Below are 27,501 nucleotides of genomic sequence, written 5' to 3' on the forward strand. Positions count from 1 at the left end.
CAACCTCCAACCGCAATGACACGGTGCACAGTTCAATTTAGAATGTAAAGTCAGAAACTGAAAACTGTCAACATCTCTATGGAGGCAAAGTTATTTATTATTTATTTATATAGCGCACCTGACCGTGAAGTATCTGGGCGCAAAGCAAATGGTTATACAAAGTAAAACAAGACAAACAATGGAACAGGAGAGTATGTACAATACAAGTAGCAACATTGCAGAAGTAATCTCAAAAGTGAGCAAGACAGTCAGAATGACCAGTAATACAGAAAGAATGAATTACAGGATGTCACAGAAAGGTAGGTTAAGGTATATACAGTTAGCTAGACATTATCATGCCTCTTGAGGCTATCAGGTAAGAAAATTGCGGCAAAAATGTCACTGCTAAAAAAAAAAAAAATGCTGCAAAAATGCTGTGGTTTGACCCAGTAAAGGTTTACCCCATTATACCATTTAAGAGGAGCAGGGGTTGCGGGGGTATCCCCGCTCTCCTTAAATGGTATAATGGGTCCGGAGGTTGCGGGGGTGTCCCACGCATCCTTTACTTGAGTGTGGCGCAAAAATCCACAGCATTTTTGCCACAATATTCTGTATTCACTGCCATTTTTTCCGCGATTTTAAGACATGGAACCCTCTTTAGTAGCGAGCCATTTTTTAAATTATTCCTGAAGGTTCTACTGTCAACGGTACAGGCAGAGAGTTCCAAAGTTTCGCTGCTAATACAGGGAAGCTGCTCCCACCTGCTTTCTGTAATTTAAATTTTGGGATTTTGAGACAGTGTAGCGGAGGCGTTCTAGTGGGCCGGTCCGGGAAGTTTCTAGAAAATTTGAAGGCTACATATTCTGGGGCTACGTTCGCTAGGCATTTATGCGCGAGTGTTAATGCTTTAAAAGCAATTCTGTCCTTGACACACAGCCACTGTGCATTTCGTCTAGCCGCCGAGATGTGGTGTGTTTTTGGTATGTTTAAGACAGTTTAAAGGGCATCATTTTGTAGAATTTGCTATTCTTTTAAGTTACGCCTATTGGTTCCTAAGTACAAAGTGTTACAATAATCTAATTTGTATAAAATAAGTGCTCTGGCCAAGGTAATGCGACTTGCCGACGACAGGAAGGGTCTGCAGGCATTTATTAATTTGCAGGTGTAAGCGGTCGCAGAGGCTGTTGCATTGATTTGTTTAGTCAGTGTTAGTGAGGAGTTAAGATAGATACCCAGTGTTTTCACATCCTTAGATACATTAATGTTAGTACCATCTATAATGAAGGATTTAAAATTGACTGTCTAGTTTGTATAGTCTAGACTGAGAGCCCAGAAGGAGTAGCTCAGTTTTATCATCATTTAAGCAAAGGCCATGTGTGGCCATCCAAGCTTGGATGATTAGATAGATTCTGGTTAGCAGTTTGGGATCTGTGTCATAATCCCCAGAGATAGGGATGAGTATTTGGGTGTCATCTGCATAATTCGTGTAGGTGACACCCAAATAGTCAAGGTTATGGAAGAGGGGCTTAGTCACTATATTGTAGAGCGTCTAGGAGACGCAAGAGCTCTGCGGTACGCCACATGTGACCGGTGCAAGATCGGCTGCTGCTATTTGGGAAAACACGCTCATGGTTCTGCTATCCAGGAAGGATTGGATACACAGAGTAGCTTCCGCTGAATATAGATGATTGCACAAGACTTTGTGGTTAACCAAGTCGAAGGCGGGCGAGAGGTCAAGTTAGGTTCCTACTCCCATTTATAAAGAAATAAGGGGTAGGGATACCCTTGCCCCCTTGTACTTGACGCTGAATAGTTACACCTCTGTTAAACGGACTGTATGGAAAACATTATTTGAAGCTGAGCTACGAGTGATGCCTCTTCTCAGGGGTGAAGATTTCAAGTTTTGAGAAACAAGCCATTCATAAAAAGCCACGGGGAGGGGGGAATTGATCAATACTACCCTTAGTAGAAAGGAGGCTACCCTATATATTGCATTTGTGGATTTCGACAGTGCCTTCGATCAAGTGGTCCGTGAGATTCTCTGGACTAAGCTCAAAACCTTGAACTGTTCTAGCTGGATTTTGCATGTCCTGATTGCTTTACACAGCGATAATACCACCAGCGTTAGATTGAACAACGAGGGGGAAATGATGGACCCTATTCATATCAACATGGGAGTTAAGCAGGGGTGCGTTGCTGCCCCCATGCTGTATAATCTTTATATTGCCGACTTTCTCCCTCATATGGCATTAAAATCTAATTGGCCTCCTAAGTTAGGAAACTTCCCCATTGTGAGAATGCTTTACGGTGATGACCTGGTATTATTTGACCGTACTATATCAGGCATAAAGAATATGCTGGATGAGCTGTCGGTTTATGTATCCCAGCTGGGCTTAACTATCAACTCGGAGAAGACCAAGATAATCGCGATTGCAAGAAAGGGGCCGGCCGTTCCGGAATTGATATGACTTTGGGCACGACTGACTGCACACAGTCCTACCCTTATTTAGGTTTGGATTCTGATGCTCTGCCGAATTACAATTTGATCATCTCTTGTAAAAAGAGGCGAGCCAAACTACTTACCCTCCAGGCTTGTAAATTTGCCAGGGGGTCTGAAAGCTATAGTATGGCTGGTATTGTAAAATTATACCAGCAATGCTTTGTACTGGCCATTCTATATGGCTTAGATGCCCTGGCAATGCAGAACCTGAATTGGTTAAATCTACTTAAGGGCCATTATTGGCACTCGTTATTGGGTTTGGGCACCTCGTGTCCTATGCAATATCTCTGTCTGGAACTAGGCCTGATCTCATTGAGGGGTATGGCCCTGCACGACCGGGGATTGTTTCACCTAAAAGCATGTGCCTCCCCAGTTTGTAAATGACTTGCTTCTGCGGGTCGTAATTATGATTCCGAGAAGGTCCTGTGAGGCTCTAACTTTAAAACAGCTAAATGAGGCTTTATTCTTGGAGAGTGATTGGCCCTTCTTCAGGAAGGGAGACATGCCATAAATCCACTTGAAGAAATCCTTCGAACACAAGTTGAATAGATGGGACTGGTGTGAAAATTATACCCACTTGTCCAAACTAAAAGGGTATAAGGCAGTATCCCATGTTGTGCATAGATACAGGAAGATTCAACCTTACCTGGTACTGTGCAGTAAGTAAGGCAATTCATGCTAAGGCTGCGCACCAATCAACTCCAGGTATTAGCAGTCACCGGACCACGCTTGGGGGTGTCACGCGAACAAAGGACCTGTCGTAATTTAACTAGGTCTCATGGAAACATCTAGACATGTCCTTTCCCTATGTCCAAAACTGGGTTCAGTCTATATGTGCCTGCTTGGCAAGCTGGTACATAGATATGAGTCTATTAAGGGGGAATCGTTTTGGGATTACTGTCTCAACTCCAACACTATCACGGTTCAGCTTGCCCTATTTAGGGTATGGTCCCATGTTTGGACACTCCTACCTGCCTAGAGTCTAATACTAGACTGTACTAATCCCCTGCACATGACCCCGTTCTCTACTTTACTTTGTCGATGGTCATATGTATTTGAGTCTGGATAGAGCATATACCTATGAGCCTTTTTATATGGTTTATTTGATTTGTTTTATATGTTTATATGTTCATGTGGTGATATGTTAATATCATGTAATATTGTATTTTATTGTACTCATTTATATGTTTGTGTAAAGACCGAATTTCGGTCTATAACACAATAAAATTATTATTTCATTACTCGTCACGTGTCAATTATCACTCACCAATGGCTAGAGACGAGTGCACGTTTCGAAGCTTGTCTTCTACTAAGCATAGGCTCTAAATATATAGATTTTAGTTACATGTAAGCTTTTCCGTTAGAGTGCAAACTATTGGCTGCGTCAACTGTGGATAACGTCTTCTTGCTGAAGATATGGGGCCTGATTCATGGAAGTGTTTTATAATGGCACAATCCCATAGGAAAACGTTCCATGAATCAGACCCATGGTATGTTTTGCTTGCATGCACAGCATGCATAAAAAGCTACATTGCTTACTTCACATGCATGACCCTGCAGGAAGAGTAAAGTAATCTCAAATTGGCCAAGTCAGGGGTGATATGATAAATCAGTACTTATGTTGCATACTAGAACATTTAAACCCGATTTTATAGTCTGAAACTAAAACTGCAATTACTTAAAAAGAAAACTGAATGAACTATGCTGAAAGCAAAGACGTGGACATCGCACCCCTTGCTGTGCGCACAACTTAAACGTTTTGTTTCTTCATAAATAAGAAACAGTGCATCTGTCCTTATAGTAATTCCTCCATACGGCTAAGATATTTCCAGGACAAAAATGGGACTGTTATAAATGTGCGTCATTGGCATGTAATTATCTGGTCAATCTTGTCGACCCCTGCTGACACACAACTACACATGTTAACAATCAATCTAAGTGCACATAAATAGCGGGATGCTACTTTAAGAGTAGTCTAGGAGAGGGAGGGTCTACCTAACAAATATATAATCTTCACTGATGCACAGGTAGGATTACTGCACCTACTCAGCCACCCTGACTGAAAAGAACAAGCATTGGTAATTACAACAGTTTGGGCTTTTGTGTATGCATGGGAAAGGTACTTGCCAGGCATTGCTATAGTGGTACAACTGCCAATTCATCGTAGCAGATGCAAAATGATGCCAGTATCTGGGCATCTAATAGCAGTGTCTGGAAAATGCCTAACACAAGCCAAAACCTTTGGCTTTGCCTATGCTTGTTTTTAACAGGACTTCAGTGAACGACACACATAGTGCTCACAAATCGAGTGCTCACAAATCGAGTGGCTCAAGGCAGACCCGATTTGCACATTTCAAATTACACCAGTAGCGTGTTTACAAATCCAATTAAATATTTAACTCCCCGAAGACTAATTCTAAAAAACACCGGCAAGCACTTCAAGTGCAAAGCTTGATGGTAATGCTCGATTCAAACGATTTTAAAGAGTTCCCATGAGAAGTTGTTTTGGGCCCACGAGGGGCAAGAACTGGGTGGGAATGGCAAAGGTATTAACATGGCCATGGACAGTCAATGGGAGAACAACCTAACACCTACAAGCTTTGTGTCCCCTCCTCATATGACATTTCTCCCCATCTGTACTCTAATGCAATAGCTTTTGCTTATAGGTGGCTCTGCCAACTAATAGCCCAAACTAATGAGATTTAGAGCAGCACGAACAGCAACAGATCCTGGGCAGCAGTAGTAAAAGCTTCTCTCAATCAGAACAGGTGCAATAATTGAAAGCTTCATCTAAACCTGCATCACCCCCCTTCCCCAATGAGCCGCCACCCAATGACTTAACTCCCCCTCAAACCCCTCTACTGTAATGTCAATGTTGGCCATTTATTTACATGCAGCTAACCTACAGAAACCCAATACTTATTCTCCTATATGGTTACACTTGTATAATGCCCAAGTAATGTTTGCTTTCAAGGTAGCCCCGGAACCTGTAGTTTCTTAGCTATTTGGACCCCACACCTAATAGTCTGTGTGAGTTAGTCTGGCCCAAAGATTGAAAAATGACCAATCGCGAGTATATCGGGATCCAGAATAGGGATTCAATAAAGGAATAATGTAGGTAGATATTTTGGAACCACGGATTAAGTCTAGCAGCATGATTTCTGACTAATTAAGCACTCGCATGTTTCAATTTGGCCCTTAAGCCTTCAGAATTCAATAAACTGAGTACCTTGAAGATACTCCATCTAAAGATACTGCCATCTAAAGACCAGGCCAAGCTGAACTTTCAACCTCTAGCAACCCAGGCTGGGACTCTAAGGCCCACTTGTGTTCTTCAACTCTCAAAGGATCGCCCACTCAGGATTTTAACAATGCAACAGCTATGGCAAATCTGGACAGAAAGACTGATGAAACCTTTCAGTTCACAATCGAGGAGCAAATAGAGAGTGAACCATTTTGGTCAGACTCACGGACACATGCAAACAGCCTTTCAGATAAAGAGCGTATCGGCCACTTTTACTCCCTAAAACTAGGCAAATACTCCCACAAAATAAAAACAGGGAGTAAAAATACTCCCACACAGCTCCATAAATGTGTTTGGACTAGTAGTGTACATAATACCACGGAAAGAAATTATTCTAAGTGCCTGATCGGAAGAAGTAAACTTGTATCTTTGAATGCATAATAGCCAGGTGCGAAGACGTTATTATTAAAAAAAATGTACGTTTTCGAGTTAAAACATTTGTCCTTGCTTATAAAATACTCTCATTGGGAATTGGACCTACATGTTTACTCCCAAAAAAAATCATTTTACTGCTAACTTTAAAAAATAGAGAGTAAAAAACTCTCACTTCAAAATCTTACCTGGCCACTGTGTGCAACCCACCCATGCACAACACTTAAAATCAAGAACATCTTGAAGATTGGAACCCTGTGCCAACTTTTTATTCCCATCACATGTAAGACCTTAGCACCACTCCACAATCATAATAAATTAGAATCCAGAACAGTAACAAGACCTTAGCTCAATCGAACAACACAATTAACTCTACCGTTTCAGTCTATCCCAACACTCAAATAACCGGACTCCTCAGGAGCCCCAAACCACCTTCCTATTCGCCAAATGATCAACTCACTTTTCAATATACTAGAACTATATCCACCTAACACAACGCACAAAGCAGATTTATGCATATTACCACCACTTAGGCTATGGGAACCTTGGGAGAGCAGATAATTGCACGGCCTGCTAGATATTTACATTGATCACATACTGTGCCCTGCCAGCGGCTCTCTCAGGGCCCCAGCACTGTCATCTAGCATATATTGACTTGTTCCCTATGGATAGCACACATACCCAAAAATGTCAATGCCACAAAATACCAGAACCATACCAGCACCTGGTAACTCATCAACACTACTTTCCACACCCGTCTCGCCCTTATAATCACCCCCTCTTTCGTTGGCAGAACCACACAACACATTTCAGAGATGTGCTATACTAGACTACTTTACATTACCATTACATTCGGTGGTAATCACGCTTATTACAGTGCTTACACAAGAGAGGTTTCAGTACAGATAAAAACATGAGTGTTAAAATTGAAACAATGAAGAAGGGTTATATGGAACATTGTTATGAGTTATCTGCTTAAACACATTGAGTGGGCACTTTAAAGAAGACGATTGAAATGTCATGTTGGAGATGAAATATGCAAGTCAGGTGTTGAACTTTGAAGGCACCTGATAAGGGTAAGGGTGGGAAGCGATTGCAGACTTATTTTCCTTTGGTATGTCTTTTCTAATGAATTCTTTTAAAAGCAACAAAAGATGGTAAAATGTGTTGATGAAACAAACACATAGTAAATTGTTAAATAAAGCCAGTGGTTGTTTTTACGAGGGCCTTTTTGCCAACTTTTAAACATGTCACTTTTTGTGGTGTATATTAACTCGATGAAAACATTGAATTGTCCTAACCCTACGCAGAACTACCATTATGTAACTTTTTTTTAAATAAATACAAACAGTTTGGTCAAATATATGATTACGTAAGGCCCTTAGGCCTTTCCTCATCTTGCCCCCGTAGCTCTATTTGTGCTCTTAGACTGCCCCCGCCCCCATTATTGATTTCTACTGACGCCACTGTTAGAAGCACATTACCCGGTAAACAAACAGCACACAAAAGGAGACACATCTACTAATAACAATGTAAATCTTGAACCCATAAATTCATGGAATTATAGCTTCTGTGTGATGCATCCGCACTCTGCCAAACGCTCTCCAATCTTTCATTATGGACCCCAAGTCACAATGTCCTGTGCCACCAGTCTTCCATGACTTAACTCCAATATTTACATAAAGTACTACTCAGACAGCAGGTGTACCCTAAATGATACAAACACCGCCAAATCTTATAAAACACCCCAAATCTGTACAATATCCTATTATTAGCTTTTTATGTAATACACACCCAGTCATTCCAAAGTACACCATTTACATGGAAAAGACTAGCATATGATTGAGCACACCGCAATCTAACGTGATCGATCCCTGCGTTTGCATGATGCACCCAGCCTGTGCATTGTAGGCAACCCTATATGTACATCAAGCACTCCTTAGTCTTTTCTTGGTGAATTCCAATTTGCACAAATCACTCTGTGCATGATGCATCTCTGTGTGTGCATGATTAATCCCTAGTCTTTGCACGGTGCAACCTTGTTAGGACAAGCATATTGCATTATTTGTGGGATGCCCAATCTGCACGACACACCCGTCGCAACAGTTTTTCCTAGATACACCCCTGTCCCCTCCCCCGTTCTTTGTACGATCTCGCTGTGCTCAGGTGATAGGAGACTGTCCTGGAGAATACACACAGTCACACTGAGCTCTAATGGAGAAGAACTGTGCATTGATTGCGTAAAATCACAGCCTCCGAAAGCACTCACCTCATACAACTCCACTCACCCTTTCCCGGGCCCCACGCTTCGCTTTCGCCTGCTCCGTTATTATGGTAAGGACCGCGCGCTCACGCGCCGTGGCACGGCACCTCATTCCTCTGAGATTCCCTGCTCGTGCCCGTCCATCCCTCACAGCAGGCCACGCCCACTAGTGAGAGTCGGGAGACGCCCACAGCCAAAGGGCAAGCCATGGCCTCCTCTGTCGTGTCTAGTTTCCATCCGAAAAACGGACCCTAGCAACGCTCGCGTCAACTTGTCACGTGACCAGGAACACGTTACGTTCCTAAGTTATGTAAGAAACATCTTTCTCTCAGCTTATTACAGCTTGAGGGAGAAGGCATGTAGGTTGGAACTTGGATGCGTTTCAGTGTGTGGTAGTACCTCAGCATCTCTGGCTTGTACTCATGTAGAGAACACCACATATGCAGATTGTTTTGCGTAGAATACAAACTTCTTATGAGCAACATACTTTCAAAATTCTCAGCAGATTTTAGATATCGCCTGCAGATTTTGAAATGTTTCGATAGTCCGGCCTATTCTCTCTCTGTAACTATGGAATTTCGGACTCACAGGCAGATTTTCACAAAGTTTTTTGTGGATTTGCACTGCCTGTGTACATTGGCTTTTTCTGAGGCTGGAGAGTTCTCTCAGCAAGCAGAGCCTGGTGAAGTGTACCAGATGGAGATGGAGGAGCTGACTGAAGATATTTAAGTATGCTCCATGTGAGTATGGATGGCCAATGAGGGATTCAGAAAAGAACAGTGGATGAAGCAATTAATAGTGAATTGCTCTCAGCGCTTTATGGGCTCCAGGCTGGTTGAAAACACCCGATTTTCTTTTGGATTTGTGAAAGCTAATTTACTTAAATGGGCGGGTAGGGAGCTGTGTGGCCGAGAGCTGCTTACAGGGCTTGTTAAACCCGGCGATAGCATGTGAGTTGAGTGGTCTGATGGCGTTAATATAAACTGGTCAGAGGGAGCCAGTGAAGCAGGTGGTTGGACAAGGGCTATTTTAGAGGGTAATCTGATGTAGATTGATGAAAGTTGTGGATGGATGTGTAAATGGAATACAAAGTCAATGTGCCCAAATTAATTACATGTCATCTGCCTGCTGCGAGATGTATTTTAAGTAATTTTCTTTCTAAATTGGCTAAATTGTACACATACAGCCCCCCTTTTTCTTCCTGCACTTATCGGACCTACCCTGTCTGCTGCCTTAAACCTAGCACTTGCAAATTGCTGGCTGCATTACCACTGTTTGTTGCCTTTATTATTTATGTATTGTTATTTATCTGTTTCTCCTCTGCTACGCACTTTCCACCTCTCCCCCCCTTCCATGCATTTTTCCCCTCCCCCCTCTCCCATGCACTTGCGCGTTCTCAATGTCACTGGGCCTAGTAAGATCGCTGTTTTGTTCTCCCCTGTTCCCCTCCCTTGCCTTGTCGCGCTCTGAAACACTTGTGTACGAGCGCAATAGAAATAAAATATCAATCAATTAGAGCGGTTTTCACTGATATCCTTTTCTCTGTCCCCTCTCCTGATCTTTGGACCCCCCATCTCATCTCCGCTCTCGCCTCTTCCACACACTCCTATTAATGGTGGCACCAAGTGGAAAGTCCTCTTGACCCGTTTCGTATCCTCATGTTGCTTGGTTAATATCTATCACACTGTTGCCATTCTGGTTCAGGGTCCACAACCCAACCTCCTTCTCTTTGACTGCATCCTGCCTTCTCTCATTAACTTCCTTCGCCTACATCTTCCCTTCTACTCTCCCTCCTCTGAATGGTGTCCCATGTCCCTGTACCCCACCTCAGAAAACCTTCACAAGCACTAACCGCCTCCACCAGGCGACTCTCGACGCCCGCTCAGCCAACAAACACTCCTCTGACGTCTGTCTCCTTCTTGAAGATATTGACCTCGACATTCACTCTTACCGAGACTTGCTTCAATGGCAGCTCAGTCACTGCCTTTGACTCCCTCCTCTCTAATGGATTCAAGATCATCTCCAAATCTCAACCTCACCGCACTGGTGGGGGGGGTTGCCTTAATCTTCCCCGAGTGGCACCTTGCTTCCATCTTACCTATCCAGGCCTATTCCTCCTTTTGAAAGCGTGGTTTGCAAGTTGGTTACCTCTCCCACCTCCACCCTGACCATTGCTACCATCTACTGGCCTCCAGGCGCCACCTCCCGGTTCCTCTGTGAATGGGCCGACTCCTGCTCTTTTTTACTTTCATCCACCTCCAACCTTCTCCTGGTTGATTTCAATCTTCAACTGGACTCCACTGGCTCTGCATCCACTCTATTCACTGACCTCTGCTCTTCGCTTTCCCTCTCCACCTCCCTTCTGGGCCAACCCACACAGCTGGACACACTCTGGATGCCCTCATACACTCTGACCCGTCTCTCTTCTCCCGATTAGTCACACCTCTCTCCTGGTCAGACCACTCTATCCTCTCCTCACATCTGGGTCCCATTGGCCCCCTCACTGCCCCCCCCAAAAGTCCCACCAACCTCGTTCACTAACATCCGCCCGATGAAACAAGTGACTGCGGCTGCCTTTGCCTCCACCTTCACCCTCCCTCATCGCCCCCACCTCTGACTCTGCAAGCTCCATCTTTCCATCACCAACACTCTTGACATTCTTGCCCCAGTGATGAGGATCCATCTGAAACCTCCCTCAAAATATAACAATTGGTACGACTCTGAACTTGTAGCCCTGAAACGAAAGTGCAGGGCAGCAGAACATCAGTGGCTAACCTCAGGATCATCCTCTGACAAACTGGCCTGCCGCCTACTCCAAAGGCAATACAGACTCGCCATCTGTTCAAAGAAAAGAGCCCACATTCAGGCACGGGTCTCAGGCGCGTCCAATATCTCGGGTGAACTTTTCAAAATCTGCAGGGAACTTGCCAACCCCTCAGCAGTCTCCTCTTCCCAGGCCCACTGCAATGCACTGGCCTCACACTTTGCCACCAAAACTCAGGACATTGTGACCACCCTTTCTACACTCCCCCACAACCCATCCCACACCCCCACCACACTGCACCCCCTCCCTCCTCCTTCCTCCTTCTCTCCTGTTACACCTGAAGAAGTTACCAGAGTTGTGCACTCCATAAAGGTCTCTTCTAAACAGGTCTCCCTTTGCTCATCCAGGACCATCAAGGAAAACATTGGCTCTCTTTCCTCTGCTCTCGCTGATTTCTGCAATCACTCTTTGGCAGTAGATCTTTCCCCTCCCCCTTAAGCACTCCCTTGTGCGCCCACTCCTGAAAAAACATCCTCTGACCCTACCTACCCTGCCAGCTATCGCCCTATCTCCATCACCCCCTTCTTGGGGAAACTGCTTGAGAAGCTTGGCTTGTCCCAACTCAACTCTCACACCAAACGTGTTGGTGGCCTCCAGGGCCATCAATCTGGATTTCGAGCATCCAGAGGCACGGAAACTGCTCTTCTGAACACCTGTGAAGAATTGCTTGCATCTCTGGACTCCAACTCCCCAGCTGTCCTTGTCCTTCTCAATCTCTCCTCTGCATTTTACACAGTAAACCAATCCATCCTCATACAAAGGCTTCACTATACACTTGGTATCTCGGAACGGCAATAGATTGGCTGTACTCTTTCCTGACTAACCGCTCTTCCCAAGTCATCCTGCGCACCTTCTGCTCGCCTACTTCTATCTTCACCTGTGGTGTCCCCCAGGGCTCTATACTCTCCCCCTGGTCTTTAACATCTACTTTTCTCTCCTTGCACGCCTCATCTCCTCTTTCTCCTCCAACTTCAAGTGGTATGCAGATGACACACAGCTCTTCTTCAGACTCCCTGCTGACACTCATGCACCCTCCATCATCCCTGACTGCCTGACTGCCTACCTGCCATCCAGTCCTGGTGCGCATCCAATGATCTCTGCCTCAATGCCTGTAAAACTGAGATATTTCCCATTGGACCATTCCTCTCTCCTTCTTCCCCTCACTCTGGCCTTCCTCCTTGGGCTCTCCTCCTGTGCCTTGAACTGAAGCTAGAAACCTTGGAGTCATCTTCTACTCCTCTCTCTCCTTCCTCTCACACACTCGTGACATTGCCGAAGTCCAACTATCCGCTCTTCCTTCTCAAAGGAATTCTCCCTTTTCTCACTTTCCTTCAGAGCCTCAATGTGACTCAAGCCCTGGTTGGCTCTAGACCTGACTACTGTAACAGCCTTCTTCCACTCTGCGACCCCCTCAGCTTATCCAGAATAGGGCAGCTAGACATATCCTTGGCCTTAAACCCAGCCACTGCATCTCTCCTGGACTAAAAAGTCTTCACTGGCTTCCGGTTGCTGCACGGATTAAATTCAAATACTTCTGCATCATCCACAAGGCTGTCGGGGCCCGGGGACACACTATCTTCAACTTTATCTCACTAAATACTCTCCCTCTAGACCTCTTTGCTCCAACTGTTTGTGTGTGAATAATTTTGCTAACGGGGCAGGGGTCGCACACTTTCTTCTGTGGGTTACCTCCTTTGGAATAGCCTCCCCCCTGCGCTTTGAGCAGGATCTTCTCAAATTCCAGAATCTCCTCAAGACTTTCCTCTTTTCCTCTGCTAATCCCACAGATGCTGAATCAGTGTCCTTGGCACTTATGCATCCTCGGGACCTTGAAATCCCACACCGATTCTTCCCAGCCCCTGTTATCCACAGCACTTTGCATCTGCACGTCCTTTGCTCTCAGGGCTCGCACTTACACCTCCCGTGGCCCAGGCCGTGTAGCACTCAACATTCCTAGCACTTCGTCTATGGCTCACCCACGAGCTTGGCCTCCCAGCACTTACCCCCTCTTCCCTCTCCTTTCTGCACTTGCACGTTCTGAATACTAACATGGCATAGTAGGTTTGTCCCTCTCACCCCTCTGCTCTTAAATATGGTGTTGTAATGTTTTTCCCACCGTCATTCCCTCCCTCCCTGATGGCCTGTGCAATGCCCTGCTAAAAGAAATCCCCCGAGCTCTGAAGTGATCTACTTACATCTATTAGCAAAGGGGCAGCAATGCCTAAGACCTGGTCCCACAATGTAGTTTTAAATGTCCAAAAAAAGGTAGCCACTCCCCGCCTGAAAATTAAAGTTTGCTGGCAATACTCTCACAGCAAAAAAAAAAACTTGCATCAAGTTTTATTGAGCAAACTAAAAGGGAGGATTATGTATGGGAATATACCACCAACAAATCAAACTGGCTTCAGAAAAGCCATCCTACTTTGTCTAATGAGCAGGCATTATCATTGATAAAAAGGTCACAAAGGTGCTATAACAACCACAGCCCTAGGGATCAACATGCCTAGAAATCTGGTGAACTCTCTAGCAGCCAGATATCCCATCCCATGGGTTAAATCCCACATCAGCTACCTGGGAGTCCAGATCCCAAGCAAAATCGAAAGAACCGCCACTGTTCAGAGAACTACTCTGTGACCTAGCGTGCTGGCAAAAACAAGAAGTGTCATGGCTGGGGAGAATCACAGTGCTAAAGATGAATCTAGTACCCAGATTGATCTGCTATTGTCTGGCCTTCCCAACAGCCATTCCTAAAAAGGCCCTACAGAATCTAGAAATGGGCATCCTAAAATACGTCTGGTGCGGGAAGAAGCCGCAAATAGCTAAAAAAAATAAGGCTCCGAAGCTCAGGATCGGGTGGTTTAGGTCTGCTGGACGTCGCCAGATACTGCCTCACGACACATCTTTCACAGGTCTTCACATAGAACTTAACCACCAACCCTACTGGAAAAAGCTGGAGGAAGACTGGAGTCGGAACCCATTAGAATCACTCCCACACATAGTAAAGCCTCGGGATCCCCCCCAACAGTGGCCCTCTGACCAATTTGGGACAACCCGGACTTCACACCAGGAATCACGCCAAACGGCTTCATGGAAGGAAGGAGGCTTAAAGAACATAGCAGATTTCCTATCGAATGGTACCCTACTAAACTTCAAAGCATGTAAAACTAAATTTCAGGTATCAGAATCCGAAAGATTCCGCTACGCGCCGCTTAGGCACTACGACACAATACAAATGAAAGGAGGCAGAGAATTAATGGCACTACAGCAAACTCTAACAGCAAACTCTCCCTCAGGTAAAATATCCACCCTGTATAAACTACTAGACCGAGCTGACCCCAGCAAAAAAGAAGCATACATGCAGAAATGTGAAAACAACATAGGAAAAGAACTAGGACTGGAGGAATGGTGCCGCATCTGGACATGAACACGCAAACGTTCAAAGTGCGTCACTAACAAAGAGGGAGCGATCAAAGTATGTTACAGATGGTACTTAACACCGGAGATCCTGAACAAAAACAATCCAGCCATCCCATCGCAATGCTGGAGAGGCTTTTCAACCACACGCACGCTATTCCATCACTTGTTGTCGTGCCCCAAAGTCACACAGGTCTGGAAAGAAATACTAGAACAAATCAGACTGATCACAGGCCTATCAATCCCATGGGACCGGGGCATAGTCCCACTAGGAGCCATGAGTGAAGGGAAGTTCCCAATGACTGGCCGCCTAGCGGAACTGTGTTCTCACTTACAGCAGCAAAAATCTCAATTGCAAGACTATGGAAACATCCAGAGGTCCCAGCAGTTCCCATGTGGTGGACCAAGTGCTGGGACATAGCAGTAGCAGAAAAAATAACAGCCTTTCGATTCTGAAACAGAAGCAAATTCTACAATGTATGGGCACCCTTCTTAGATTATGCGCAGCAATTCCCCGGAGTGGTGAGACAACCCTTCACTGGCTAGCAAAACATGACTGACAACAACCAACCACTTGCAGGAGGCACTTTCAGGCCCTCTTCCGAGCCAGTGCTCACAAGAAACCAGAACTCGGCCCCATATGTACACTTTTGATCCCAACTCCATAAACATTATGTCTGGAGTGTCGGACCTCCAAGATGCCCCTATCACAACCGACCAAGCATTTATGCTGTCTCCCCCCCCCCCCGTTCCCTCCATTTCCCCCAGACTTACTCTGTTGTGTTTTTTGTTTGTTTTGTTATAAGTTTATTTTCTGTCTCTGCACAAGCTGCACGATACCTAAAGCTATTTCTGTATGTTTAAAATTCAATAAAAAGATTATTTGAAAAAAAGGTGCTATAACAAGCCTTTATACGTAAGATACATAGATTTTTTTCAGCAGCCTTAATTATTCCCTGCTATGGACTAAGCTTTAGAAATGGGATATACTATCAGGTGTATTGAAAATATCAGTGGCCCTGCACAACAATACAAGTTAGTATGTATGTGTGTGTGTATATGTGTATATATATATATATATATATATATATATATATATATATTTTCAAAACAAAGCTTTTCAAAAGAAAGGCAGCTTGTGGAATGCACTCCAGTGAGCAGCTGTAGGGGGCAAATGTCCCTGCAGCAATTAAGAGGAAAGAAAGCACCACTGTGATTCCTGGCAACACAGTATTTCTTTATTCATATAAATGCGTCCGGAAAAGGAAACATCCTGGCTAAAAAAACGACGCGTTTCTCTGTATGCAAACCGCTTCATCACGTAGGTTACATATAGGCAAAAACCTGAGTTGCTATGATGCTATAGTGGTCTGCGTGTAGCGCAGAGAGAGACGAGCACAGTTTGCCTTGGGTGTGTAGGATAGCTCCTCACTCCTTCTGTCGGAAGCGGCTACTCTGTGGTGCGGCTTGACAGACAACTTGAACGTTGCTACGTCCTTTCCTCTAGCCACTTCGAAGCAGCGAGCAGAGGTGAAACGGAGGGGTGAGTGCCCAGCAACTATATGGTATGCTGCCTGCAGTGCAAGCCCTCCATCCTAGACCAGTAGCACTGTGCACAGCGCCTCACTGTTCCAGCCTCCTCGCAAGCTTCAGAGCCTGAAGGTGGAAGAGGTGCCTGTGTCTGTGTGTGGAGTGCCTGGCAGCGCAGCAGCAAGGTAACAGTCTAGGGGCACCTATCCCCCAAGTATCCTAATCACGGCCCTGTGATGACCTTACTTACAGTGAGTGCAACCGCACCCTGCTGTTAAGGGTCCGGTCGGTACGCCCAGCTAAGTTAGAGGATTTTTGTATTGAGCTCACCTCTGCCCACCTCCGGTTGGACAACTGACGCTGAACTCAGGCGGGCACTGCTGGCAACGGTACATGCCCAAACTGGTGGGGAGTCGTTGAGGTGTGTACGAAGTGGAGGGGGGAGTAAGCTAGTACTGCACTTCCCGTCATAATACCAGATTCTCCTTTAATACCCTTCCTATATTCCTTCCCTGCCAATAACCTTTTTGTCATTTCCATTCCTCCTCTCCACTCACTCCCATCCCCTGCTGGCCTCCCTATGCTTACTGAGGGATTTACTGAGGAAATTGATTTATCGGCTGCTGACCCACCTAATCGTGGCCTGGTTAAGACTCAGAACCAAGACTCACTGACAGTATAACCAGCCCAGTCTCACATCAGCTCATCTGGTTGGGTGACTATGAAGACCTGGGCACAAGGCAAACGTCCCCACAGTGCAGTAGTGATGGTGGGGAAAAGAGCCTGCAGTCCAGTGGGAAAGAAAAGTGCCATCAAGGGGGCGTCTTGAGCAAAAAAGAGTGCAATAGATCATTATGCCCCAAAGAATGGCACAACCCAACCCAAAATCCCATTCTTTTTCTCTAATGTGAACCATGCATCCCTCATTATTCTGAGAGAAGCTGCTATAGCTCAGAATATGATTGATCTTCCATTATCAGTGACTTCTGAGGTAGAACAAGTGACCATATTCGGCAGTCTAATTTTAATACGTCAGGAGGATTAGACAATAATGGATCATTCATGAACCTATGCTACCAGATAAAAGGGAACTCATTAGGCCCACTATCTACTCTTGCAGAAAAAGCAAAGAGCCCTAACCTATCGACCACTCCCAACTTGGAGGCATTGGTGTTGTGCTTGGAGAGAACGACAGTAAGAGACAACGAGCCAGTGCCAAAATAAAGAAGACCACCGACCTCGCAAAGGGCCCTCAGTGAAATTTCATCGATATTGGCCTTCTTGGTGACTAGAGTGGACATGCTTATGGCCCTTTATCGGAATATATTGAGCGACCAGTGGGTCTTAAAGGAAATTGTCTCCAAAATAGCTAATCCTAATGCCATGGCAGAAAATCATAGCCTAACCAAAGCCATAGGTATAGCTATACAGCCAGAAGACACAGGCCACTTGGTGGGGGTCCACAAAGTAGGGCAATGCAGCCTATTATTAAGACGACTACCGCCAAAGGCTCAGAGGCGGGGGAAATGGAAGACACTGTCTCACCATTGCATGACCCTGTGTCTATTAATTCCACAAACAATGATTATTGGAGGATTACGGCCAAAAATGAGGAAGACGCACTTGTGGCGCTTTGCAATGAAATCGCGCTACTTAACAGTTCCCTGCAAATCCAGAAGGAAAACAGAAAGCTGAGTCCGGCAAAGCTCCGGACAATCCCTCTCCATCGGGAGCAAACTATTACTGGCCCAGAAGGTAACAAGAAACCTGGCCCAATTAAAACCCTAAGTAGACCTAAGGGGTCGCAAACAGTTTCATTTTCAAACAATCTCGGAGATGAGATTCATAGAAAGGATGAACTGCAGGGACCATTGGACAAATGGGTTCAGCCCCAGACGGATCCCATAGGCAAAAAATCAACAATGATGACCCACACCCTTGAGGATTCTCGGCAAGCCCAAAGTAGGCCCAATACTGATCATACCATTGTAGCTGAAGCTAGGAAATGTAGGTGCCGGGAACATCTAGGGAATTTCCCCCAGAGAGCCTATCAAAGCAAGCCCATAATCGAAGACCAATATACTATTGTAGGGTAGAACTTCAGTCCCTTGACCAAGGAGTGCTTCACACCTAAAGGATTTATAACGGTAGGGAAAAGGAGGCCTGTATTTGCTGGATTGGAGCCAGTGGTTAAAATTGAAGAACTGCACCTGAAGCAGGACAGCCATTTCCTGAATCGCACTAGATTGCTGGAGATATGGGGAAAAATTCCAGACCTGCCATCGATTTCCTCGAGTGATATTTGTGGTGTGGAACTCCCAAGGTGGGATAGCTGGGACAACTGGGCTATTATACAATTTCAAATGCTGGCAATTGCGTAACTTCTACATATCTGCTCGAATGCCTTAGCAGAAATGGATTTCAAATTAACAGTCTGTCCGAGTATGGGAAGGAAGGTCGGGGTGAGACCAAATGTCACTAGATGGAATACGTGTTTGTCTAAACCTAGTGTATCGCAAGGTATGAGTGTTGGCTAGGGGGGATACCAAAAAACAATTGATTATTCTTGTAATATTGAGGAGATCACTTTTACCGGTTGGAATACCAGAAGATACAGGTCTTTTCTTTCCCATCCCCATGGAATGGAGATCATCGAGACTAGTGACATTTTCTTGCTACAAGAGCCATGGTTGCGACACGATCTCCTCATTGGTGGGTATACTATAATTTCTGTCCATGCAGTAGGTGGTAAACAAGGGCGTCTATCGGGTGGGATGAGTATTGGCGTAAGGACTTATATAGATCCTTTCATGCCAGAGTTAGCCTCCAAATCAGTATTAGCAGCTATTATGGGCCAGGGGTCATATTTTGTTTTTTGATTGTTCATATTTACTCAGCATCAGGTACGGAGGGATACATGGAGGACATAATTGTATTGCTAAATATATTAAATAACTGGTATGAAAAACACCCCGCTGGCAGGGTAATTGCAGCCAGTGATTTAAATGCTCCACGATTGATTAATGAATGTGACCTTGTCAATTAGGAAATTGCAGGTGAACCCCGGGCCATAGTTAAGGACAGGGTGGTATCTGGGCCGGGTTGTTCTTGGAGAACTATTCTGTCTGTCTCAATAGGATTGCGCTGGGTGGCGGTACAAGATTTCAAACCTGGTCAAATGGCAATAGTAGGTCTTGTCTTGATAACGTTTTTTTGTTGACAGGATAACACAAGAGACAGCTAAAGAGCTTGAGATCCCTACCACCGCCCTAAGTGATCATGCTGTTATGACATGGACCCTTACACTGCCGAATCTGTACAAGGTTAATAAAATTAATTGCCAGGTGAATGTAAATCCTACAGGAAATCGTACCTCGTGGAATGACAAGAGCATTCTTAAAATTAGTAACTTTATAATTAATCACAAGACACGGTTAATTGGCTTAGGAATAATAACTGGGATCTGTCGCTATTCATATACCGGTTCAGATATTTCCTAAGCCTTTCGAAGCAGCAGGAAAACCTGTTTGATCCGGAGAGCCAATCAGCCAAAAATATATTGAGTAAGCTCCATAGAGCTATTGATAAGAACATCAGCAACACTGTTTTGGATAAAAAGCAGCTTAAAAGTCACTCAAATCGGCGAACTGGCTTGTCCCCTATAAGCTCATTAGAATGGGGGATGACAAAAACTTTTGGGGAATGGTTAGAAGATTTCAAAATAACTCCTCTAGGATTGAACTATGCCCGATTGGTGAGTCAGTGTGGCATTCGACTATTAGGAACATGTTCTACGATGTATCCGCTCAGGACAAGACATATGGTAAGTATATACCCTGCCCCAAATTCAATGAGGATTTTGGGTGGAAAAATCTTTTACTAATTATTAAGTTTTAAAAAAACTCAGGTACGCCAGGATTTGATTCATTGGCAAACATTGTATTTAAAACTAATCCGTGCTTCTTGGTGCATATATTGGAACAATTGTTCAGTCACATCTTGGATGAGGGCGAAATTCCCCAGTCTTGGAAAAGGGCTATTCTAATATCGGTTTTTAAAAGGGGTACATGAGCTGACCCTGCAAATGATCGCCTTCTGGCAATGCTTAACGCTAGTCGGAACATCTTTGCTAGTATATTATTGAAGAAGGTGACCAAATCGTCCATAGAAGCCGGGGTCTTTCCCCCTTTCAATCCGGATTCAGAAAAGGCTTCAATACTCTCTATAATATTAGTATTCTACAATATATCATCCTTGAGAGTAACAAAAAAATACGCAAAGAAAAATTATGCATATGTTTCATTGATTATTGTCGAGCGTTTTACATGGTCCCTCTCCAGAAACTTTGCGAAAAGCCAGACGCTGGGGCATGAATAGTTCTCTTCTGTTAATCATCTCACTCTTATTCTCTGAGAATAGTGTGGCTATTAGTTTGAACCACGAGGGGGCGTTAACCACAGACATTCAAATGAATGTTTGTGTTAGACAAGGCTGGGTACTTGCTTCCCTTTTGTATAATCTGCATGTGAGTAAGGGAGGCATATATGGGGGAGGCAATTTCCACGGCAAGAAACTTTCCACCAAAGCTGGGTCCTATAAAGGTACTATGGCTCAGCTACGCAGATGACAGTATTCTATTAGATAAAACGGCTATTGGTCGTCAATGTTCCATTCTAGCCATTGCAAATTATTCGCAGGTAAACAATTTAAAGATTAACATTGGAAAAACCAAAATAACACTAGGTAACCAACATAAATCAGATAACTATAACTGGTATATGAATGGAAGTCTCCTGGAAGTGTTTAGATAAATACACCTGTTTGGGTTTTCAAATATCTAAATTGCCCTCTAGTGATTTCTGTTGTAACATTGTGAGCTCTAAGGCGATATAAGGCCAAGTATCCTTATATATTGTAAGAGTATTGTTCTAGCTATACTCTACGGACTGGCTATTCTCCCGCAAACCATGATAACATGGTTAGATAAACTTGAGGGTAGAATACTTAGATCGATCTTAGAAGTCCCTCAATCAGTTCCTGTACAAGCCCTAATATATGAGTTGGGTGTTCAATCGTTGAGAACGTATTGGATAATCCAACGATGCCAACTGTATATCACAATATGCCTAGTGGCTGAATCCCCAGACTCTCTCTACCAGTACTTGGCCCGGTTGGATGTCTTAGGTTGTAGTAATACATTTTTACAAGGGTTGAGGCAATCTGCAATAGGGCACATGGCATTGATGATAAACATGCATCAAGAATTGAGGAACCTCCCTAATTGGTTGACTCTAGTAAGGAAGAGAACCAAACGCTGAGCTGTGTCTAACAGCTTAGATTCCCTTACAGCTAAATCTATTTATACAGAATACTGCAAGCAATCATTTAGGGGGCACCATGTCAACAGCTATCTGCTAAAATTGTGCCCCTTTTTCCTGAAAATGTATAACCCATCTCTGTTTTAACATAATACCCACATTGGAGCATAGAGGGAGGTGGAAAAAGATTCCCCGGGAAAAACGACTGTCGTGTGTGTGGGAGTGAAATTGAGACTGCCCGCCATGTACTAACACAGTGTCAAAAGATATCCAAATGTTATGACAAGGGTTATGCACAGTTTCTTGCAACTTCACAGCAGTGAGAGGGAGAACAATTCTGGAGCTCCATTATGGGTGCGGAATCTGTTGTAACTATGGCTGCTGTTTTCTATATATGGAAATGTGTCAACTGTATAAAGGACATTTATTGATTCTTGAGCTTTCACAAATGTTGGTGTTAAGTCCATGTTTTGAACATTTTATAACGATTGTTGGTAATAAGTATCCAGCAATTAATTTATTCAGATTTATTTTCCTGCACTGCTATAGCATTTTGCATTTTGTATGTAGGTTTTTAAATATTTTACAAATGTTTTTTATTAACAAATGTGTATAAGGTTTATTTTAACTAATATTGCCCAATAAAACAAAAAACCTTAGTTGCGGGGACATTAAAGTGAGCAATACATTGTGTGAAAACCTTTTGAAATTCAGGTAAAATCATTTAGTTGCAGGGGCGATAAGGTGAAAATTTAACGCAACAAAGCCCTGAAATTCAGCTGAAACTACTTTAACTTTGTGACCCTGTTGTGACTCTGTTGCACAGCTTGTGACTATAATGAAGACATTGCAGATGACATCCTTTACATGATTGTTGGAGTATAGTAACTGCACGATATGTAGCAACCCCAGGTCTATTCCCCATCCAGCACATTTTTATCATAATCTCTTTTTCTATCAACGTTGTCGAAGGCTGAGGACAGATCCAGGCTTGCCACGTACAGTGTTCTCTCCGTATCTCTTCCTGCTTCAGCCATACAGGCAGAGAATGTGAAACCACTCGGTGCGGTACCCACTCCCCTCCTGTATCCAGTTTGTAAAGGAGAGAACCTTTATATTTTTTCTGCCCACTTTGTAAGGTCTTTCAGTACAGGATTTGCTAGTATTTTAGAGGAAATGTCTATAAGAGAGATCGGTCTATAACTTGAGGGATCTTCTCTCTTCCATTTTCTTTAAAAAGGGAAATTATAATTGCATGGTTCCATGACTCTGGGACAGTTTCTGTACTCATTACCTGTGTAAACAGGTTAAATAGTACTTCTGACCAAACCTCTGAGTTGTGCTTTCATAAACCATTTGTCATTCCATCGAGACCACTGTCTCAAGATCACTTCAGATAATCAATGATGGACTTTGACACATTTATCAAACTCGTAAGACCGTCTCTCTCCTGTGTTTCTTACTTCCTGAGAAGTCTTAATGGAATCTAATTCTTTATTGTCAAAGATTAGTGAAAAGTATCTGACCCAGTCTCCTTCTACTATGCATGAGGATAACAATTTGGTTTGAACCAAATCTCTATTGTTCAGTTTCCACCAAATTGATTTGGCATCTTCTTTAGACATTACTGCCAAGAACTCTTGGTTTCCTTTGATGCAATTTAAATTGTTATAGTTCTTTATCCAGTTTTTATGGTTCTACCTTAGGGACCAAATTTTCCCCTTCTTCTCAGTCCAATCACACTTGGATTGTATTCATCTACTTGTGTTTGCTCTAATGTGTGTTTGTTTGAATTAACCACTCTGTCAAAACTGTGATCTCTGATGGGTCCAAATATCTTCTTCCTCCAGGTTCCCACCATGTTTACTCAGGCTTTCAACATTGTTAGTGTATTGAAAACTGTGGTGGGTGCACATTGTAGAGGCTTCTCTTCCTTTGTTAACATACCCCACCATTTGGCTACCTGCTTGATAAGCTTCTCATTATTTTCGCTAGAATGCAGTGCCCTATTGCCAGCTATATTTTGCGCCATGTCCATACATGTTGACTTCTCTGCTGCCTTGCTGTCTCCCGGCACCAGGAAGGGCGCTATTAACATAGCATGATCACGAACATCAATGCTAGAGACTGAGGAGATTCCCAACCGGGTTGGCAGTGGGCTTGATCCCTTAGTAAACTGACTGTTCAATTGGTAGACATCCCATCTGGCAAGAAAACTGGCCCAAATGAACCCGTCCTTCTCTTCATTCCCCTGCGCATTGACTGCCCGAGTGCAAGCCTCCCCTACATCTTCATTTAATTAATCGAACGAGATATCCATATTTGGGCACATGCTGTTAAAATCCCCAGCTATCATTATTGGACTATGATCATTTGCACTGGTCCAGTCTATCAATATGTTCTCGAGTTCATTGATGACTTCATCTGTAACAGCACGCACAGGATTAAAATAGATATTTATTATTAAGTCATTACATGCCCGTTTCCCCATGTGGTGGCAAGAACAGTCACCAACAACGTGTCAGAAGACATCTTAATATTTTGAAGTGAGGAAGGATAGCTCGGGGGCAACGCATTTGTCTTGAAAGCAAGACAACGCAGTGCATCACGGGTTCGAATCCCAATCCCGTGCTTAGAAACCACTCGCCGGTATTAAGCGCATTATAAAGGAACAATTATTATAATATAACACTTCCCTGATTGTTTTTGACTGCCATCAGCAGTCCTCCAAATGGTCTGATTTCTTTGCATTCCTAACGACAATCATGAACCCGTCTAACACTGCCATACCATTCGACCATGTTTCTAGAATCAACACTAGTGATAATCCAAAAACACTTTACTCATCTTGATGTTTAAAAAACTGGTATGACCAAAGTTAACAAAACATCGAAGCAAACTGACATCTCCACGCTGCTGAACATGCCGGCAGGAGGGGAGAAAAACAAGAAGAGTGAGCGCGGTGCGGGGGGAATGGGAAATCCCCTGCCCGAGAGCCAAGCTTCCACGGCTTCCCAGTCGGTCACAAAAGCCGATTTGCACGATCTCTTATCTGCCCTCACCAGAGAATTCCAAAAAGGGATGGAAGAAGTAAAAACCCAAATTGCTAGTCTAGACAAGAGAGTGGAAGAGATCGAGTCAAGAACAGAGGAAATCAAAACAACGCTCTGCGAACAGAACTTTGAGATCGGAGAGGGAGCTGATAGAATTAGGGCCCTGGAGTGCAGATGTGAGGCACTCGAAGCCAGGCAGGAAGATGCCGAAAACCGCTCTAGGCGGAAAAATATTAGGATCCGAGGCATTCCCCTAGTGATCCCGGAGAAAGACCTTCCAGCTTATGTAGCGGATCTCCTCCCGTCACATCATCACCCTTCCAGACGACGCCCCCCTAGATCTTGACAGGGTGCACAGTACCAGACCCAGACAAAATCCTAATGGCTCAGCAGATGTGCTGGTCAGAGTCCACTTATATAAGCTCAAGGAGGAGATAATGCAAGAAGCCAGGGCCATGGGACAGATACACTTCCGGGACTCAGAGATATCCCTTTTCCAAGACTTGGCAGCAGCGACATTAGCTAAACGTAGAGCGCTCAAACCAATGGATGACTGGCTTCGCGAACGCAAGATATCCTACCGCTGGAACTTCCCCTCAGGCCTCTCCTTCACGTGGGAGGGGAAAACCCGACAAATCCTGTCCCCGCAAGACGTGGAACTATTCATGAACCCGGAGGCGACTACGGAAGCCCCTGGGAGCTCTGGACGCTCGCCCGAGGGAACTAACGGAGAGTCCCTTCGCTCGTGGTCCCGAGTGGAGGGTCGTCGTAAGATGCGCGGCCCACCCCCAGGGGGAAGAATAGCAACAATCGCTGAAGCCGACCCCCTTCTAACCACCGCAGACTCGTCTTCGGCGGCAGGTACTCAGAGAATAGGGGTGTTCAAGCCTGCTTGAGCCCTTGGCGGAAATGACTAGCCATATTCCATCCCGCTCTATCATTTTTTCACCGACAACACACGAGGACCCAGGGTCTCCCATCTAGCTGGTAGCCACGGCCCAGCCGACAGCCCGTTGGTAGAAGGCTGGTCTGGATACCGATACATGTTCCTTGTTTCAGGTTTTGTTCTAGTTTTTCATGTTTGTTCACCATGGTCAGAAGGAAGGGGGAAGCTGGAACCAAGAAGACATCTGTAGGTGTGGGCGAACCGGGGGTCAGGACGCAAGCTGCAATGGGTTTTCTCCCCCTACATGAGGCCTTCGAAATATGCACAGCCCGTCCCACCTGGGAAGAGGTGGCCTCTGCTCCTCACTCGGACAGAAGCAGGGGATATCCACTACCTGTCTTACCTAAAAATGGCCCTGGCGGATAGAGAGCTATCTGTGTTAACCTGGAATGTCCAAGGCCTGAACGCTCCTCGGAAGAGGAAATCCGTAGAACACAGGCTCTCCCAGCTAGCACCGGATATTATATTACTTCAGGAGACACACCTTCTCAGGACGGACGAGCGCCGGATGGCCTTCCAACTCTACCCTAAACGCTTCTTCACCTCGGCGGGCCTCAAGAAAAGAGGGGTGGCCATCTTGATAAGCCGAAACCTCCCGCTGACGAATATAACGATCAAAGGAGATCCAGAGGGGGGGTATATTCTCCTGAAAGGCCGGCTAGTGGAGCTTCCCATCACCATAGCAGCTATATTCTGCCCAAACACAGAACAAAGCCTATTCCTGTGAAACCTCCTTCCTGTACTTAAAACCTTTACCGAAGGGCAGCTGCTCATAGGGGGTGACTTCAACCTGACTCCAGACCGTAATCTGGATAAAACACTCCCTCCAGCCAAGGAAGACTTCAGCAAAGCCCTTGCTATGGCAGAATTCTTGAGGGAAACCGACTTCATAGATGTTTGGAGATGGGCTAACATGGGGACCAGGGATTACACATTTTTCTCCCACGCCCATCTGGGGCATTCAAGGATTGATCTGCTGCTCCTATCCAGCTCTCTAGTCCCCTGTGTTGAAACCATCCAAATAGGACACAGAGCCCTCTCCGACCACGCTCCGGTCATAATGAAATTGAGGGTACAGAGCTTCACCGAGCCAACCCAGCGACATTGGAAACTTCAAGACCAGATTTTGGCAGACATGGCAATCAGAACGGAAATGGCAGAAGCCCTCAAGAATTACTTTAAGGAACACACCACTAAAGACACTTCTATTTCCACGATCTGGGATGCCATGAAACCTGTGATCACGGGCACAGCTAACGACTGCACCGCCAGGCTGCGACACCTACGCAAACTACAGCAGGACAAACTCGAAGCGGAGGTGCTCGAGGCGGAACGCATCGTGAAGCGGGGTCAGAACAGGAGAGCAAGCCGCGCGCTCCAGAGAGCAAAACTATCTCTAGAAATGCATCTAGCAGATAAGCCAGCCAGAGCACTCACATACACCAAACAATTCTACAATGTGCACAGTAACAAAGCAAATCGCCTCCTGGCCCACAAATTGAAAAAGCTGCACTCGCGGAACACCATCCAATGCCTCCAGGACGCCCAGGGTACACCACGCTACGCCAACCCAGAGAAAATGGAGATCATGACTGCGCACCATCGGGTTATCATGTCGGGTTCCCCCACGGCTGCAGAGGCACATTCACAATACCTAGCTGGGATACAGCCGTGCGACCCACACCCTCGCCTGGCAGCCCTGGAAGCTCCTATCACGGCGGATGAAGTAAGCAAGGTCATAGCAAAACCGAAAATCTCTTCGCCCGGGCCGGATGGTCTCACAGCTCCATTCTACAAAAAGTTTTCATATATACTCGCCCCCCATCTGGCGGCCCTCTTCAACTCCTTCCTTTCGTCGGGAACTACCACCCCCTCAATGGAAGAGTCGCTAACAGTGCTGCTTCTTAAACCAGGCAGGGACCGGAGCCTCTGTGCCTCGTACAGACCCATCACGCTCCTGAACTACGACGCCAAAATCTTCGCCAAAACCCTAGCAAA

General features: G+C 45.0%; 1 protein-coding gene and 1 long non-coding RNA gene across 6 annotated transcripts in view; one reads left to right on the forward strand and one right to left on the reverse strand.

Moving 5' to 3' along the window:
* SH2B2 (SH2B adaptor protein 2) overlaps positions 1–8,672 on the reverse strand; it is an 880,732-nt gene extending 872,060 nt beyond the window's left edge. For 3 of the 4 annotated variants that reach the window (XM_069614985.1, XM_069614984.1, XM_069614982.1), the window contains exon 1: positions 8,425–8,672. The gene's annotated coding sequence lies outside the window, so the exon portion shown is untranslated. The remainder of the gene's footprint in view (positions 1–8,424) is intronic. The other variant, XM_069614983.1, reaches the window with a different exon arrangement.
* A 92-nt stretch (positions 8,673–8,764) lies between these two features.
* The window catches only part of LOC138488183 (uncharacterized), a 361,019-nt gene continuing 342,282 nt past the window's right edge, over positions 8,765–27,501 (forward strand). For both annotated transcript variants that reach the window (XR_011274601.1, XR_011274602.1), the window contains exon 1: positions 8,765–9,158. This is a non-coding gene — a long non-coding RNA (uncharacterized lncRNA). The remainder of the gene's footprint in view (positions 9,159–27,501) is intronic.

This window comes from Ambystoma mexicanum, chromosome 9 (assembly GCF_040938575.1).
Source record: "Ambystoma mexicanum isolate Mex_15411 chromosome 9, UKY_AmexF1_1, whole genome shotgun sequence".
Lineage (NCBI taxonomy): Eukaryota > Metazoa > Chordata > Amphibia > Caudata > Ambystomatidae > Ambystoma > Ambystoma mexicanum.